Source organism: Corapipo altera, unplaced genomic scaffold (assembly GCF_003945725.1).
Source record: "Corapipo altera isolate COAL_440 unplaced genomic scaffold, ASM394572v1 51, whole genome shotgun sequence".
NCBI classification, from domain to species: Eukaryota; Metazoa; Chordata; class Aves; order Passeriformes; family Pipridae; genus Corapipo; species Corapipo altera.
Window position 1 is genome coordinate 1,841,505 of NW_020884892.1, and position 15,965 is coordinate 1,857,469.

Below are 15,965 nucleotides of genomic sequence, written 5' to 3' on the forward strand. Positions count from 1 at the left end.
CTGACTAAAGCTCTGTGTCTGGTGGCCACGTTGTTTTTTCACACCCCTGTAAGTCAGAAAACCATGTACAACTCTGGTCTACCTAAACTTCTCTATTATTTTTATACCATTCTTCCAAATAGTTTTTATAGCAAACTGGTGTCTGTGAAGAAGCCTGACCAAGTGTGAGTTGTCAATCTGCTTGCATATTGGACCCCACAGGTGTTTTTCAGTGAAGAAAAATTAGATAAACTGTTTTTGAGGAGAACAGGACACTCAGACAGGTCCAAAGAATGTACTTCACGGACAACAGTGGATTCTTTCATCTATGGCTGTTGTATATAGAACACTACATATTCTCTTTTAAGCCTTAACTTGGCACAGGGGTGGCTCACAACTGATTTGTCTATCTCGAGCATCATTTCCTGCAAGAAAACAAGGGAATTATTTCAGGTTTTGGGATAGATTAGGTTGTTTCCATCTCTACAGGCATCTTGTTATTTACTTTTACTTTGATGAACTGTGTGGAAAGGATGCTTGGATCTTGAATAAAGAAAACACAGCTCTATTTTGTTTTAACAGCTGGCATCTGTCATTCTGTTGCTGTCTCCAGGTGAATATCTACCAACTCTGTGTTAGAAAGTATTCTGACTATGCCAAGTACTTGTGTTATATAGAAAAAAATCATAAAGAAAACACCTACCTTGAGGTGTTTGGTTTATCTGAGTTATAAAAAAAGTCTCTTGTGTATTCTGGCTCTTATGATCACAGAAGACAACTCAAGCTATAGATTTTTTTTCTTGACTTCTTGTGATTAATGTAATATCTTTGATCTTCCTCACAATTGAAAATCCACATCCATCAGTGGGTTCGATGATGTTTTTGGACTTAGACAATGAGATGTTCAGAGGCTGGTCAGGAATCTTCCCACATCTCATGTTACTGTGTGAAAAACTGCCTGGTGTTTTGTCATATTGGTGTGCTTTTGCATTCAATAATTTCTGTAAAATGCTTTCTTTGGCTTTGATAGTCAGATCAAATCTCTGGTGTGGGGGCAAGCCTAGCACTAACGGAGATAATATATTCAGCTGTCACACTAATGAGTTCCTAATTACCTTTGCTTTTTTCTCCACTGATGCTTACCATGCTTTGCTGATTAATATTCCAAACACATGGTACTATAGGTTATACTGCATTAATTTGTTTACAGTAATTTTTCTTTCTGTGTATCCTGAATAGTATTACATTTGCTTTCCTTCCATAGTTTTAACCTTTGCATTTCCAGCAAAATCCTTGTGTCTCATATTTGCTGATCAATGTCCTCTGGCTGGCTTCATCTGCTCAGCAGCCCCTTTCACTGTAGTATGGAATTATAAAGAAAAAGTGTAGGTGAGTTTGCCAAATTTCATTTTAACCTGGGCACACTTTATTTTTTCCCCTATTGCCACTGTTGATATTCCCTATAGACCTCTGGGATATCTTGAATTGACATGGTCCCCCAGATGAGAGGGTGGTAGAAGTATCAATGACGTGTATTTTTCTATTTAACTAGTTTTTATTCCTTCTTTGACTGCCTTGTAAATTGAGTCAATATCATTCTGTTCTGCTGAAGGTCAGAAAGGTGATTCATGAAGTGCTGTCCATCAGAATAGCAGCAAAGTTGAAATTCATCTTAATTTCGGTGAAAACCTAACGTGTTTTTTAACCTCAAAAGCATGAACAACAATATTAATAATGATGTATGTCACCTAGTTTTTCCCTTAATATTTTGGTACAAAAACAAAAGGAAAAATCATAATAAAAAACCCGATCGTGTATCTCCACAAATACAGAATAGTCCTGCTCCTGTATCTCTGACTGACATAAGGTTGAAGTTTCTGGCTTGGAACTGTGTAAAAGTGCAGAAATAATGGCAATATTTCCCAAAACACTTAGTCTTGGCTAACTGTCCTTCTAAAGACTGTGCCTTTTGGGAGACTATGGATGTGCCAGCTGTGAGACTTTTTGAGAAGAGCACTCCATTCAAATAATGGAATGAATAAATCAGCAAGATTTAACAAGAAAATCCTGGGAGAATCAGCTCTTCTGGAGCTGTTAGGTGATGGTTAATAATCAAACTTGATTAAGGACATGATCTGCTGGCTGTAAGCCACAGAGTCAAAGTGCTTTAAAATGTTAGGCTGCCCATAATGGTCCAGTTCTATTTTTGATTGTACTGGATGCTATTTTGAATTCTGTGTGCACACACAGCCAGTTGCCACCTCTCCTTTCCCATGAGAAATGGAAGTACCTTAATCTATTTGAACTGCACCTTGTGGTATTTGAATCATGTTTCTTTACCTGTATGAATAGTTATTACTAAAAAAGAAACTGATACGAAATTCGGGGTTTTTTTTGTTTGGTTGATTTTGATTTTTTGTAAATATTTGGCACATATATAACAGGAAGAGTCTGCAAATTAACTGTTGCAGATAATACTTTGGTCAGTTACTGTTAAATTTATCTTCTTCCAGAGCACAAGTATAACAGTGTCAATACTTATAGACTCCAAAGGTTAAATGCTGTAGATGACGCTGTAGGGGAAGAAAACCTTTTCTTTGGTCAAGTTAAAGGATTTGCGATAATGTTTGATGCCAGAGTTCTAAAGGCTAAGTAATAAGTAATGCAATTTCTGGAAGGAAAACATTTTTGAGTTTTCCGTCCTTAATTCTTTCCATCGTGTGCTGCTTAATAACTGGTGACATTTTCTCTAGTGAAATTAGCTAACTGATTCTGATTTTCCTTAATAGAGTAGGAAATAAAATTATCCCTGACTGCCAGAGATCAATTAATTGATTTGTCTGATTCTGTCAGAAGCAATCCTTCTGCACCTTTTTTTCTTAAAGCTTTTCAAAATCTATTTGTATAAGGAAAGAAATGAACCCCACAACTACTGTGTTCACAGGATATGTAATATTTGAAGTCTGTGAGGGAATAGAGGGCACAAAGAAGGTGAAATAGTGACTGGCTAGTGCTAGGATTTTGGCAATGATGTATTATAAAACTAGGATCAAGGTAAGTCATTAGTTACCTATCACAGGTCTGAATCAACTACTTATCAGTCTTTTCCATTCCAAGCTGCAGTCTGTAAGTGTCTGACACTTATACTGGTGGTTTATCTGTGTTAGGGCTGGTGGTGATTAAAAATGAGTGAGAAAATGATGTCCAGTTTCTTCTAAAAGAAATGCAATGTTGCCCTGGAGAAAAGGTCAGTGGTCTGATCCCTACAAGGATCAGACCAAGGATCAGTAGAATTCAGAGCTGCTTAAAACAAGATCTTTTGCCTTAACAATCATAAGCTTTTATGTGGCAAAACATTCCTGTTAACTACCAGCTGGACGACAGGGCTTCAACATGTACTTAGCCATGAGCTCATTCCTTCAGAGACAAAATACTCTTGCTCCTTCCCCCAGCAAACTGGAGTTCAGCAATCCACCAGGCCTTTCTTGTCAGATGCATGTTTGAAAAATACATATTGTATTCAGAGGTTCAGACCTTATTTCCTGGAATCTTTGAAGTACAGTGTCAGAATATATTTTTAAAAAAATCATTTGAAATTGTAGGTAAATCTTGTAACTTTATTCATAAAAAATATGCATTTCTTCAGACTTCTCACCTGTAATGAAATACAAATCACTTTTGGACTGTAAATCTATGTCATTTTGAAAATACTTACCTAGTTCATTTATGATGCATGAATTTGATTTAATATAAATGAAGTAAGAAGAAAAGGGGGGAAAACAAAAGGAAGAGGGTTTCATAAGCATGATGAAGTGATGTCTTTTTAGAATAACAAGTGTTGTTCCTTGGAACAGATATGTCATCATGCAAAAAGAAAAAAGTTCTGTCAATATATTACCTTCACGTTAAGGCAGCATCAGATACCTTTGTCAAAAAAAAAAAAAAGGCAAAAAAACCCACATGAGTAAGAAGACAGTGACTATGCGGTCATGCAGTGATAGCTGAGAATCTTCTGCACTGAGCTGACAAGATAGAAGGTAGTTTAGCACAAATCCATACTTATGAAAGTAGCTGAGTGCTGGTGTGCAGGAAGCTAAATTTCAAGGTCCTAAAGTGTAACAAATGGCCAACTTCAGGAGAATCATGTATGCTGAGTTATTGTCATGATAGCTGGTGAACACAGTTTTCTCCTTAATAATGGTTAATTAATATAGCCACCTTTAATTTTCAGGCACCCTGTGTCTGCTGAGGAGAGGTGGGATCTCCTGTGGCAGTGGTAGGTGATAAAACGTTGAAACTAAATACAGTGGAGACTAAGATATGAGGCTGTTCTGCAGGTAAAGAGCAGCATCTCAACAAACTCCACTGGCTGGCAATTGAATAGTCAGTGGAAAGCTGGGTGCTCCTGTATCTGGAAATTACCTTTTTCCTTCAAATAAACAATATTATGGCTTACCTGTCCCTAAATACATCAGGTAACTGTTCTGTGTCCCTTGGTCACTTACAAACAACTGATCTAAAAGTCAACTCCAACTCACCCCATAGGTTGGCTAACAAAGGCAATATCACAGAATTAGTAAAATCTAGTTCCCAGTAATCATTAATACAGAGTTGAATCCACACATGTGCAGTGACACAGGGAAAATTCTGGACAACATGATTATTTAAAGCAAACACATGTTGGAGAGCCCAGAAATGTTATAGTAATTTGAGAGCTTATGAGAACTCCAAATGTCATCTTACCGCTTCCAAACCCATACGGGCAAGCTACACCACTTCTTCTGCTCCCATTTGGGGCCCATGTAGCACAGCTGACTGAATCATATGTTAGAGGGAGTGTGTTCACTTCAGTCACCCTTCACACACGGAACTGCAGCTGTTTTTTCTTGTTCATGAACACTAGAATGATAATGAGCCATTAAAACAACTTCTTTAAAAGTACACACTGCACAACATTCAACAAATTGGCCTCTGTTTAGTCATGGGCATCAAAGGAAAAATGTTTAAGTACAATCTAGTGAATCAATTTATTTAATTCCTATCTCTCTTTCTGATCCTGATCTTGTTAGAGTAGTCTCAAGTTTTCCCCATCTGTTAAAAATAAACAAGTAGGACTTAAGAAAGACATTTTGAAGGATCAGTAGATGCTGTAAAGTTATTTCTGGTCCAAAGATAAAAGGTGGTGATACTTATACAGAGAAGAGTATGGTACAGATACTGTGGCACCCAGGTGGAAAGCTTTGTACACAGCAGGGAAATTCATAAATCAAGAGGTAAGGATGCAGACAGAGAAGGCATTCTGCTTGCTCCTGAAAGGCAAACATTAAAATATATCATACAGACAGTGATAGCCAAGAGGAATGTTGTGCAAACAGATGGGATTCACTCTCTCAGGAAATCAAATGCAAACTGTGATGTTAAAGTCATGGGTAAAAAATAAAAGGAGAAGAAAGTAAAATGAAACTTTTGGGATTTAGCCAGCTTTTAATGCTCATCAACCATTAACCTGGAAGACAGCTCATTCTATCATCTATAACATTAAAAATTGACCATTATAAGATTTTCTTCAAAGCTCTTGATGTGTAATTTGGCACTGCTTTTCCCATTTTTATGAATCCAATTCATAAAATAAAAATATTTCTATAAGTAGAAATCTTAAATTTAAAGTATCATCCTCTGGAGTTGTCACAGAATGGTTTTGATCCCCCAGAAGGAAGTTAACTAAGTTTTAAATTATGCTAAGCAATGTATTAATTTAATGGGCTAAATGCATGTCTTTGAGGTGAATTTCTACTTGAACCAATAGACTTTGTAAAATAAGTGGTTGCTCTTCATTCATGGGTCTTCTAGAGGTGGCTGTGGTCTTCACTGATGCACTTAGATCTAACTTTTTTACCCTCTGAGTCTTTCTGCTTAATGAGTTGTTGACACAAACACCATAAATTCTTAGAATTGGGTGTCATTAAATGCAGCACTGAAAATTGAACTCCTCTCGCATGTGACGCATTTGTTGAGGAACTGGACACAATGACACCAAGACTTAAGATGTGGAGCATTGCACACAGATGAGAAGCAGAGTCTAATTTTATTTGCAAAGTGTATTTCTCAGCTAAAATCACTTTTTAATGATAATCAAGTAAACCTATTTTGTGCTGTAAGCTAAACAGCAAGATGAATTACTGGAGACCGCGGTGCTGATGGTAAATGACTAAAACACAGTATCCACTGTGTGGGCTGAAACTGAGGAGTGCAGAAAGAAGCTACACAGGGATGTTTCTTTGCTGAGGAAGAGTATGGTCACACATCCTAGAGTCAGGGAATCATTCATGCTAGAAGAGAATTTGTGTGATCTCCAGCTCAACAACGGGTTAAAGCAGGACCAGTTGTTGAATTCAGAACAAATCACTCAGGACCATGTCCAGTCAGGTGTTGAAAACTTCCAAGGATAAAGATTCTCCAGCCTTTCTGGACAGCAAATTCCAGAGCTTGAGTATAATCATAAGATTTTATGTTTTCCCTTGCAACCAGGAACTGTAGGAAGGGACCAGGTGTAGCTGTTCTCCCAATAGCTTGTCCTATATAAAGACAAGATTTACTGATGATGACCTACCATGCTTTCTGAAGGGATATGCACAGCGTGTAACAAAGTGATAACACATTCCAAATACAGATGACTTCATCTGTCTCTATTAGTTGCTGTTTGCAAAGCGCTTTAGTGAGGAAAAGTGCCAGAAGAGCTAAAAACACCACAATCACCCTCACAGGAAAACTTGGAGAATCACTTCTGATTCCCTAAAAAATTGCACACAAGGAACACAGTGGTTTTTTGAAGCATCTCATAGTTATTTTATTAGCAGAGCTTCTCATTCACTAATTTCTGGCACTCTCTTTGTCTATGCTGGTGCCATATTTCTGTCTTGTACTAGTTAAGCCCAGTACTTTAAAAAATGTGTCACTTCACTTGTTCTTAAGTAATAAAATGTTGCAGCACACACACATAAATCCTTTCACAAGCCTGAGGGCTTTGACTTATTTCCCCAACATACTCATGCACACAGCTAAATGATTCCCAGCAGTAGACATGGGTCCATCTGTAATTCTATGAGTTAGGAACTCCAGGCAACATCTGAAGTGTAGCTCTCTGTAAACATAAATCATGTTAAGTGAAATTGAAGCTACTTTCTGGCATAATTCACTCAGAAAGTCTTCAAAGCAACAACGTAAATGTCACTTGGACTTGGGATGGTATTTGCTTTCCTTGGAGGAGATAGTATGTAGATGTTAAGGGACAAAGGTTTGCTATTTTGTTTGCCAACAAGGAATTGTTAAACAAGTGAATGGAAACTGGATTTATTCTTTTTAAAATATTTCTTAAAACTAATAAATATTTCATTATTTTTGAATCTTTGGGATACAAGTTTCCATGGCTTTCATAGAAATCACGAGCATTAAAAGGTTAATTTTAAATAGTAAAAGAGTTTCTTATCTAGTTACCTGACTCCAGGAAATGCGGTTTTAAAGGAAAGGTGAAGGATGGATATAGAAATCATAGACATAGCCAAAAGCTTGCTTAGAAACTCTAGAAGTCATTGCTTAATATTGGGTCTAACAACAAAGTTTCTTGGAGGTGAGAGTTACAGATGCACATTTCTTTCCAGCCTCTGTATGGGGGAAGACACCATCAAACAAGCTGATGGAAAGACTCCTGTTAATGTCAGTGGTTTTGAAGACTATAGAAACCTGATTAATAAAATGCCACACAGTTTTAATTGATTTCCCAAGTGCTTAACAGTCTTGAAAACCTAGGCTGGAAGAACAGTGAAACCTCTGTATTTTCCAAGATGTAGATGTTTGTGGTTTTTTTGTTCAGTTATCATGACCCGTTTGTGACAAGATCACTACAAAGTGCCCATTATTCTATGGAACTGGCTTTATCTAAACATCTAAAATTTTATAGCCTTCTTGAGTTACAAACATGTGCATAAACATGCACATAAGCACTCCAGGTGGCAGGCTTTTTTTAAAAATCCCATTCTGTATGAGATTTTTACATGATACCCATCACTAACATCTAAGCAACCCTCAGTAGTGTTAGATGAAGAAAAAACCCACACTAGTAATTTATGTCACTGTGGTTCAGCTTCATTGCCTTGTCCTACGTTTGAAGCAGTCCTGTCTCTTGGCAATACTGCACACACGCTTCTTCCCACTTTTGTAACTTTAATGTAAATGTTCCAAGTTGAAATAAAAGATCTATGACTGTTGTTATTTGTTCAAGTGAGCAGTGAGTTTGGGAAATTACTTGACGTGGGCTTGAACAGCCTTTTAGCTCATCACCCATTATCTGCAAACATGAGAGTAGAAATAATATCTCAGACGATTATGCATAGGGTACAATTACAAATGCTCTGATGCTGTGATAGTAGGAAATATAATTGTGCCTGGGAAAAGTCTGTTCCAGAGTGACTCCGACTTTTATTTTTCAGATATCTTTGTATTCAGCTTAAAATATCCCAAAGTCTAATTTTCAGAATGGAAAACTGTACACCGTCTCAGGAACAGATCCTTTAAAGATGGTTCATACTTGCAACTCAAAATCATTACTCTTTCTTGACACTTCATCCTTTAGAGTTTCCTTGAGATAATAAGTGGTTTTGTAACTGGAGAGGTTAATTCTATGGATGCAATCAAACTATATGGTGCGTGTGCTGCAGACAAGGTGCATTTGAGATGCAATGAAAAAAGCAGTTGACTTTTGTCCTTGCATTAATGGAGTTCAGTATATTGTGTGTCTGGATGGGAAGATCTTTTTTAGTACTTTAATTACTTAATGTGCTTGCTGCAGCAAAAGTACATTAACAATTGCAGATCAATTTCTCCCATCAATCCACGTCCACTTTGTTACTGCAGAACATTCATTCATTTGGGGGGATAACATCTGCCAGTAAAAGGTATTACAAATAAAATGCTGCTGAAAAATGAACTGTTGCTTAGTAATCTCTTGTTCCTGTTTTGGTATGCGTGATAAATCTTTATAATGATGTCTTGAAACAAACAAAAAGTCAATTCATAGTGTGACTGGAGTGATGTCTGCAACCAAAACCACCACAAACACTGAGGAAATTGTGGGATTTTAATTTTTTTTTTTTTTTTGTGATTTGTTTGTTGACCAGTTTAAAGTATTAGATATCTAAGGTTTAAATATTACCAGGACTCACACATCCTCCTCACGAGATAAACTTTGTGAAGCAGTGGAGAGAAGTAAGTTGATGTATCGGACCTACTAAAGCACAGGGAAAGTGATTGGTTGTGAAGATTCTCAGATAAAAGCAGCCCTGACTTGTTCAACCACTGTATAAAGAAAGAAGGCTAAATCATAGAATGGTTTAGGTTGGAAGGGACCTTAAAAATACTCTAATTCCAACCCTCGAGTCTGATGGTGTTCAGTGTTATCAGACCAAATATTCAGGTGCTTTGCTTTTCAGACTGAAGTTCACAAGTCCTGTTTATCTCATGCATAGTGAAGAGATGGAATGAGTGTAGCTGAGTTGTTGTATTCTGAAATAGGATAAAGGGTCAGAGAAACATGAATGTGCAGCTCCATCACAGTGAATTCACTTATAGAATCATTAGGGTTGGAAAAGACCTCCAAGACCATGGAGTCCTACCTTTGACCACACACCACCTTGTCAACCAGACCAAAGTGCTCAGTGCCACATCCAGTTGTTTCTTATTCCCTTCCAGTGATGGTAACTCCACCACTTCAGTGGGCAGCCCATTCCAATGTTTAACCACCTGTTAAGAAACTCTTCCTAATGTCCAACCTGAACCTCCTCTGGTGCAGCTTGAGGCTATTTCCTCTTGTCTAATCACATTTCTGGGGAGAAGAGGCTGATCCCCACCTGGCTAAAACCTCCTTTCAGGTGGTTGTGGAGAGCAATAAGGTCTCCCCTGAACCTGCTTGATTTTCTCTAGGATAAACACCCCCAGCTCCCTCAACCACTCCTTCTATGACTTACTCTCCAAATCCTTACACAGCTCTGTTGCCCTTCTCTGGACACGCTCCATTCCTTCAGTGTCTTTGTGGTCATGAGAGGCCCAAAACAGGACACAGAAGGTGTCAAGGTCTGGCCTGACCAGTGCCAAGTACAGAGGGACAATCACTGCCCTGGTCCTGTTGGCCACACTAATTTTGATACAGTCCTGTTGCCATTGGCTTTGTTTTTTATTCTTATTTCTACTAATACTTAGTATAAAATGCTGATTTGAGATCCAATTAATATTTTTATTCAATTAAAACAGGAACAGCCTAAACAGGAATAAAACCAAAACTAGATGGATAAGCACAGCAAAGATAAAAAACATGAGAGGGAACTGTACCTTGCTGAACAGAGAAAAGTGTAGCAGCACTCTCTCCTATTTAAGGAGTTTGCACAAACCTTGACTGAGCAGATGTGATACTGAAATTCAACAGAGGGTTCAACACAATTTCCTATAACCCTCTCCTAGTCAAACTGGCAAGGCACAGACTGGAGATGATCTCTGAGATGTGTAGGAAACTGGCTAATATGCTGCACTCAGAGGGTGGTGATCAATGATTTCTATTCAAGATGGTAGCTTGTTAGAGGTGGGGTCCCCCAGGGATCAATACTGGGCCCTACACTGTTGAACATCGCTGTCAATGACCTGGATAATCACATTGACAGCACCCTCATCAGGTTTGCTGATGACCCTAAGTTGGTGGTTAGATGGACATGTCAGATGGGAGAGACATCTTACAAAAAGACTTGAGCAATTTTGAACTCTGGGCAACAGCAGCTGTATGAAGTCTAACAAAGGTAAGTGCAAGGTCCTATCCCTGGAATGACATAACAAAGGGCCCAGTACAGGCTGGGACCTGTGTGTCTGGGGACAGCCTTGCTGGAAGGGACCTGGGGCTCCTCGTGGACAACCAGCTACACAGGAGTCAGCAGTGCCCTCCTGCAGCAACAAAGGCAAATTGGATCCTGGGCTGCATCTGCAGGGACATTGCCCGTAGAGATGTGATCTACCCCACACAGTGCTTGTCAGGCACAGCAACAGTGTTGTGTCCAGTTCTGGTCATCACTGTCCAAGAAAGACACAGGCTGGAGAAGGTCCAAAGGAGTGCCTTGACCTGACTTCTGAAGAATGATGAAAGGAAATCTCTTCTGACTGGAGGTCTCTTTCCCCTGGAGAAGGGAAGGCTCATGTGGTATCTCATCACTATATTCCAATACTTAAAGGGTGGCTACAAAGAGGACAGATTGTCTCTTCATAAGGAGCCACATGGAGAAGGAAGTGGGTACAACTTACACCAGAAGATGTTTCATTCCTTTATAAGAAAGAAAGTTTTTACATTGAGAACAATCATTCACTGGAACAACCTCCTCAGGGTCATGGTAGAGTCCCCATCCCTGGAGGTTTTCTAGATCTGACTGGACAAGCTGCTAGATAATCTCACCTTAGCTCCCATTGCCGTGAAAGGTTGAATTAGATGATCTTTTGAGGTCCTTTCCACACTAGGCTCTTCTCTGATTCTGTGACTCTATGAAGAGTATTTGACTTGTGGGTCCTGGTGGAAGATAAGCATGGGTTTCACTTCTATCTGTTTTGGAAACAAGTCCTCCTCATACCATGAGCAGATTTGCAACCAGCTTAGAGATTTTACTGGTGTAAAGCTAAGTGGCTACAAACTCTTGCCATTTCCAGGATTCAGTGGCAGCTCAGGTGGACACATCATTTGTCTCTACTGCTGTGTTGTTCAGTACTGCTCTGGTTCTATTTTGTCTTCTGTGAATAATTTCTCCTGGGATAGAACTTTTGAAACACAAGGTTTTTGTGAAATCTTATATTATTAATATTAATATTTTTAGGATTTACTCAAAAATGAGGTCATAGCTTTAGCAGAGGGGACAGATTCATGATACAATTGAGAATGAAAATTCCTTTCCCCTCTCCGTAAAGATTTTCTGTAAAGGAGTGAGGACTCATATTGACAAAAACATTGTGAGGAGGTTGCGATGTAGTTGTTAGTGCTGATTCCATTCTGAAGAAAATGGGATTTCCATCTCCAGAGCTGTCAGTTTTGTGCCAGCACTGCATGTACTTTCATCAGAGAGTATTCATCTTTCTTGGAAGAGGGGGAAATGTCCCTTCAGTGCTGCCAACACTTCAGTGAGAAAAATAGGTGAATTTTGGTAAGATCCCACATTTAGCAATTAGTTTTATTTGTGTGGAGTGAGTGGGTGGAAACAGAGATGACCCATTTCCTGAGAAAGATTAGGAAATAAAATGCAATGCAGAAAGTAAAAATAAAGATAATGAGAAGAAAGGGAGAAGGATGATTTGCTTAGGGTGCACTGATTTGGTCGTCCCCAGTCCTGGTGTGGGAGAAGTGCTCCTCTGTCTGACAGACTGGAGTCTCTTTATCTACTCATTCAACTGCTCAGTTTCTAGATTTATACTTTGAAATAATACTTATGGGAAAAGGAAAGCTGAAGGGTCACTATAATCAAGGGTAGCTGGTGTCCCTGTGCAGGTACTGGAAGCAGGGACTGCAGGGAGGGCTCTGTGGAGAGAGACCAGGGCTGCACCTGCTGGACACATATGATTCAAGGGGCAAGGATGTGGAGGAGCTGGGAATGAAGGAGTAAGGTTGAGATTGGGAAAAAGGCAGGGGGAGAAGTCGGGGATCAAAGAGTGTGTCTGACTGAGCCTTGGGAAAAGAAATTGATGCGGGGAAAGTGGTTTATTTTTGTTTATCAGCATCCTACTCTACTTTTACGTGTCAATAAATTAATTTTCTCCAAACCTCATCTGTTTTGCTTGTGATGGTGACTGGTAAGTGCTCTTCTAGTCTTTATGTCAAGCCAAGAGCTTTTTTTTATTTTACTGTTCTGTTGTGGCATGGGGGCTGAGAAAGCTGACAGCAGCACCCAGGTTCACCTTCACTGGTCAAAGCTGAGTGATGGTGCAAGTCCCGTGCCCTTCCTGCATCTCTAACTGCCACTTCAGCTATAATATCTCCTTATTTTTACTGATCAGATTATCTCTATATTGTTCTAATTGGTCTAATGAGGCTGCAATCTCTCTTGTGTCACAAGTGCTTCCTGTTCTGCCTCTAACAGTTCCTTTAGCACTCGATCAGAGCTGCCTTCTTTAGGTAGCCATGCATTGTATCATCTGATTTAAACTGTAAAGCAGACATCTGAATCAGGTTATTGTACTGTTGTTGTTGTAATCTTTCTTCATATTCTTTTAATTATCTTGCCACTTTCTTAATTCTTTGTAACTGTTATTCCAAGTAGTTTGCAGCCTCTAGGACTTCAGTAACTCTGTTCTCCAGTTCTTGCATCTATGCTACACGTTTCTTTATTTCTTTGTCACAGGCTGTAAATTCTTGAAGGTTTTGTTCATTTTCTAATAAAAACTCACTGTTTTCATCCATCTTCTATTTTATTTCTGTTTGCAAAAATTCTACATTGTATTCTGTGCACATTCAGAAATCTTTGATGTTACTTTTGTTTTAACTGTTCTTCCAGTTCCTTGATTTATTGCATCCCATTAAATTTTCCTTTTTACCACTTACCATCAATTGCCACTGTTTTTCAAGGACTGGAGTTTGCTTACTTAGATATACAAGCTCCAATAATCATTTAGCTAAGTCTTGGTTTCTATGCAGTTGTTCTCCATGTTTTACATCCTATTTTTTCATTTAAGAGGGCAAGCTTGAATGGTCCTTTCCTTCTTGACACTGAAGCTTTGTTAAAAATTCTACTTCTAGTCCTAGAAGGTAATTATAACAGGAGCAGAGAGGTTATAGTTTTGTGGCATATCATTTTTTTTTATTGTCCTATGGAGTTGTAAAGGACATGTGAAACATCAAAAAACTGATGTATTTACAAATATGTAGTTTTTGCTCCATGTTAAAATCTGACACTGAAGAGTGTCCACATTTCCTAGGTGCTGAGTGATTTTTTTCATGATTTTGTACTGAGATCTTTAGTTTGTTAGAATAGGAAATGCTGCCTTCTTTGTTTGGTTTTGTGTTTTTTTGTTTGTTTTTTTTTGTTACATGTATGACACAGTCATGTCTTAATCTCTGTTTATGTCTCATAGGAGTTACCCTCATAAATAAATCTGTCTGTCTGAATTAAGAACCTCATTTTGAGAAGAAATGGACCATTTCCATCTCTTTTTCTTTAGCGGAGAAAATTGAGTTGTTATGAGTTCTAGGAATTGGTCTCCAAAAGAGGACAGGATCAAATTCCTTTCTGAAATCCATCTAGACATCTTAGGAAATGGCTGTCAGAGTTCAAGGAAATGACCAATTTATTAACAACAGAATTTAGGGATCTGCTGGATGGACTAAGTAACATAACTTGTCCTGGGATCGCGATTCACTGTGTGTCAGATCGCACTGTATTTCCACTTTGCTCATTTCCCTAAACTTCCTTCTTTTGGAATCTCGTTCAGGGCCAATGACTAGAAGATACTCAAGCTTTGTATTCAATTGGGATTAGACAACTACCAGGCTGTGAATAAAGTCTCTCCTTAGTGTGCTGGATTAGACAAATTTATTGTGTCCCCAATCAGTTTACATCTTTGTTTCAAGGGCACTTTGGCTTTCAGTCTTCTGAAAGAGTCTGAGATATGAAAAAAATCTTTACAATCTTTTAAGCAGTGGCCTCTGAGGATCCATTTCATACTTATCATTTTCATTTTTCTCCTGTTTCCAGGAGTGGGATACAAAACAAAATGTAGTGTAAATAACCACATCTTCAAATCTGTTTATCAGTTTCACTCTACAAACATTACAGAAGCACTTCAGAACTCTCATGAGACACCATATTTTTCTTATTCTAGTAAAAAGAAGATGTAATACAAAAGTTTTAATTAATCTTCAGGATTATTCAGCTCATTCTATATCTGTTAAATGATTGTTAGCGTCTCTTGTTTGCACCCAGAACAGTTAAGGGTTAATTATCTTCCTGAAATAATCAGAGCATAAGTTTTTCCAGGTGCTTCAGACAGAAGAGCACAAAATCTCGCATTTCTTGCTCTTCATATAATGTAAGAACAGGTTGGAAAAGGTTACTACTTGACTGTGAGAATAAATTAAGCTATTTTTCAAGGTTTCTTATTGCCTTTCAGACAAGAATATAAGTGCTCATATCCCTATTTGGGTCCTAATTTTTCTGCCCTTTCCTTTCACTGTCTCCCTTTTCCAACAATAAAGCACATTTCTATTGTTTTGCTCTCTGTTCACCATTCTACTGCCCAGTCCACCCCTCCTTTACTATGATGACTGAAAGGGAAGAAAAGGGTAAACTGCTTTAATGGTATGAATATGAGACCAAATAATAGACAGCACTGTTATCTTGGTGAGCACAAGAGAGCAAGAGCCCCTGAGGTGAGCATGAAAGAAGATGTAAAGAGTGCTGGTTGGTGTAATTGTCAGAGAGCCACAGGGTTGCATGGACTGAAGCTTGTACGGCAAGTTTCTACAGAGGAGAGATGATCTGATGAAGCTACAAGAAGCTAGATGTATAAAAACAATCAAGGTTGTGGTTGACCTGGATCCAAACTAAAGCCTTGCCTCAAAACAACAAGTGCCAAGGGTAGGCTCTCATGCAGCAATGCACTGAAATACAGGAGTGCTCCTGTGAACATTAGAGCTCATTTCCCAGGAGTTGTTTATATCTTTTCCGTGTTGTACCCAGAGCACTCAGCTCTTGAGAGCTTCCAGCCCTAAATCCTATACTCAGGACCATAACTATCTGTGATTGATCCTGGGATGTGCTGAGCACCCTCAGAAGATGCAGATAACCCTTGTGTACTGTTTGCTTGGGTGAGAAGGAATCACACCAGTACTTCTCAGGCCTGCAAAACTAGATAGCATCTGTTTTTTAAAATAAGATTTTCTGTCATAAGTTAAAAAAAAAATAAAGGAAAAAAAAAGAGGT

At 38.6% G+C, this 15,965-nt stretch overlaps 1 protein-coding gene across 2 annotated transcripts in view; it reads left to right on the top strand.

Moving 5' to 3' along the window:
- Positions 1 to 15,965, top strand: part of FAM135B (family with sequence similarity 135 member B) — a 199,576-nt gene that overhangs the window by 64,972 nt on the left and 118,639 nt on the right. The window lies entirely within an intron of this gene.